The sequence below is a fragment of the Poecilia reticulata genome, linkage group LG20, assembly GCF_000633615.1.
Source record: "Poecilia reticulata strain Guanapo linkage group LG20, Guppy_female_1.0+MT, whole genome shotgun sequence".
Lineage (NCBI taxonomy): Eukaryota > Metazoa > Chordata > Actinopteri > Cyprinodontiformes > Poeciliidae > Poecilia > Poecilia reticulata.
The window spans coordinates 284,418-288,186 of NC_024350.1; positions in this window are offsets into that span (position 1 = coordinate 284,418).

The following is a 3,769-nucleotide window of genomic DNA, read 5'->3' on the forward strand; positions in this document are numbered from 1 at the left end:
CGGCATTGGGGGGGACGAATGTGACTCTCTCCAATATTGGGGGGACATGTCCCCTCGTCCCCCCTGCCTTCCTACGCCTATGGGTCCACTCCTCTTACATGGCTCACACGTCCAGTGAGAAAGCTGGCCATCAAAGAACTGGGATGTTTTCAGCTTCTAGGAATTTTGTGCAGATTCTTATAAGATGGAGCAACATGCTGCAACATGAGGAGATAGTCGTGGATGAATGGCACAACAATGGGCCTCAGGATCTCTGTGGATCTGTTTGCTTGCAGATGGAAATTAATGTTTCACCCGCCACATTTTCTTGTTTTAGGATTTTATTGTGTGTGCGTTTGCAAGTCATTGCATGAACCTAATATTTCCTTGTCTGGCAACATTTTGATTTCTCCAAATAGTTTCACACAGTAACAATAAACCATTGCCTATAAACATAAACAAAAAACAAAACAAAAAAAACACTGTAGATCCTGTGTTCTAATTTCTAATGTTTTAAAAGCACACCTGTGGTGAGGTGTGCTTTTTGTCTTTCTGCAGAAAGTAGCCTCCCTCCGCCTACGGGTGGGGGGACGGGTTCTGACTGTTGTCTGTGCTTATGGGCCGAACAACAGTCCAGATTACCCTCCCTTCTTGGAGTGGTTAGAGGGGGTACTGGAGAGTGCCCCTCCTGGGGACTCCCTTGTTCTACTGGGGGACTTCAACGCTCCCGTGGGCAATGACAGTGAGACCTGGAGGGGCGTGGTTGGGAGGCCTCCATTGCCGAGGCGGCTTATCGGAGCTGTGGCCGCAAGGTTGTTGGTGCCTGTCGCTGCGGCAACCCTTTGGTGAGGGATGGTCACCGAAGGTGAAGGTTTATTCAGGGTTCCTGGTGAGGAGGGTCGGTCGGATAGTTGAACCTCGGATTCAGGAAGAGCAGAGTGGTTTTTCGGCTGTTTGGCCTGTGGTGTCCTGTTGTTGAAAGAGTGCACTGAGTCAAACTGTATCATCGTGATTAGTTTATTCAGAATCACCAAACTCCCAGCATGGGCATCCMCATAGCAATCAACGTCACCTGGACTACCTGAGCCTGATGCTCTTTTATGATGTCATCACAGGTGGCCATTTGTAGTTTTTGACTGTGCATAACATTAACACCACATCTCCCCTCTCTAAAATCAATGGGTGGACTATCTATCATTGATTCAACAGACCTTAGAGCAGTGGTCCCCAAACTACGGGGCCGGATTCGGCCCGCCTCAACATTTAGTCCGGCCCCCTGAAAAATACCAGAAAGCATTCAGAGTTTTTTCCATTTACCGTATTTTCCAGACTAKAAGCCGTTTATATGTGGATTTTTCTTCAACCACCAGGGGGCTCTTTAGCAGGAAGTGAAACATTAGAAGTCTGGTTACTTGCGTGCTAACATTGAGCCCACAAACATCAAAATTAGTAAGAAACAGAACAGATATCTTTGGAAAGTTTCTTTGCAAAGGGGAAAAGGCCCAGAGAAGAGACAGGAGAATGGATTYATCCYGGACCGGYAGGTGAGTCCCACATTACAAGCCGCTCTGCGTAACATGCGGCGACCGGCTGCTAATGAGGCAATGAAGCTTCAAGCTGCTTCGCCACGTAGAGACCAAGCAGGTTGTGGATATAAGCAACACTTCAGGTGTCATTGTCTCTCATCACCCCCTGATAGGACCGTCTGGTTGCAGAGAAACAAGCTCAGGGCTCCGTTAGTCATTATTGTGAGTTAAAATTTTCACGAAAGCAAAATGTTCGTTTTTGTGGCGCATCTGTATCTTATTTTGAAGGGATATGTAAACGTTACCATAGCGACTAGAGTCAGAGCGTTTGGGCTGCGGTCGTGAGTCTTAAGTCTGGTTTAGACAGAAGGATTTTAGAATGTCGGCCGATTCTCCAAACCTCTGTGACCACAGAGCTGATAAAAGTCCAACAGGTTCGATCGGTTCGTGTTCAGCCACATGGCACGAACCGATTCCAGAGGATAATCCAGTAAAACCCCCAACATAGCAGGAATTTAGAATAACCAAACACGGATGAAGATGTAGAAGCAATAGTGATAGTTTGTGGAGTCATTGTAACAAAAAGAAAAGGCGGTGGATCAAAGGCGACGGGAGCAGCCGCTCTACTTGCTGCACTATGATTTGGAGGTGAATGTGTTTTTTTATAGTTAACATTTTTAACTGAATAAACATAATAATAACCTTTAGATTTGATAATAAACATTTCCACATATCATCTCCGATATCCACCGGACTCAGTTGCGCAATATGTCAGCTGTTTGGGATTCCCCTCTGTTCTGACGTCACCGCGCTTTCTGATTGGCTACCTGTCACATTCAGCAGGTTGGATTCTTGTTCCCAGACAGGAAAAACCCCACAGGCTGCGAGAAAAACTCCAACACAACCCAAATTGGGTATATTCAGGATTTAGTGGGAACACCAACATGCAGAAGCTTAATCTGACTGTTCACCCCCCCCAATGTTTATGACATTGTCATAAACAATGTCATTTTGTCAATAGTGACATGGAGTAACAAGCCAACAAGACATGGAGTAACAAGCCAATCACAACTTTCTCCCATAGCTCTGGTCAACATCCCAGCAGTCAACGCACTCTCTCTCAAAACTTATGACTGTGATAAAACAACACATTTCATGGTGGCTTTTGCTCTAACCAGCCTACCTGGGCAATAACCATTATGTAAAATCAGCATCTGGACATGCCACACCTGAGGTGGGACGGATTATGTATGCAAAGGAGAAGTGCTATCAGACTTAGATTTGTGAATATTTGAGAGAAATTATTTTTTGTACATAGAAAGTGTTTTTGATCATTGAGTTCAGCTAATAGAAATAGGAGCAAAACAAAAGTGTAGCATTTATATTTTTGTTCAGTGTATTAACTTAGCAACCAAAGGATAGACAACTTAACTTGCAGAACTGACCTGAGGCTCAGGCTAACTTGCTAACCTGAGGCTAACTTGCTAACCTGAGGCTAACTTGCATAGCAATTTGGCCAAACTATTTACACACAGTAGGAAAAACAAAACTAATCATTATCGAAAATGGAATAATCTAAATAAACCCAAAACATCACCTTACTGTCTAGCAATGTTGTGGTACTCGACCGAGACCATCAAAAAATGGTCTCGGTCTCGGACTCGACCGCATTTGGTCTCGGTCTTGTCTCGGTCTCGGGCGCTGAGGACTCGGCATTTTATTTCAAGACCAGTCGAGACCGCAACTGTGAAAATGTCACTAAACGTACAGCATACTGTCCAGTTTATTTGTTAACATCTTTGTTTTCAGTGGGTGCACCTTTCACTCGCACGCGGCGCTCCAGGACATGCGCAGTGGTTTTCTCTCAGCGGCAGAAGATCTGTCTAATCGTCAGTAATAGAATAAAGCTGCATAAATAATAAGAAGTCCGATGGCCACAGCTAACTCAACATCGCTTCGCTTTCACAGACGGTGGGGACTACGTCTAACTTTTTTGTCACTTAGCAAAGTAGCTCAAAGAAGGTGAGCTCTGTTGGCATGATGTTAGCAAAGCTAGCTGTATAGAGACACATAAGCATTTGTGATGAAAAAAAGTTGTCACTCACTGCCTGATTTATTGTGCGGAGGTGTTGACTGACTTGTCGCATATATAGGACAACACTGTGTCCAAAAGTCTGCAATATAGTGATGTGACATTCAGAAACAGTTGATTCTTCTCCACGGCTCTTTACTTATTAGATAGGACTGGAGTGTCACTGAGAGCC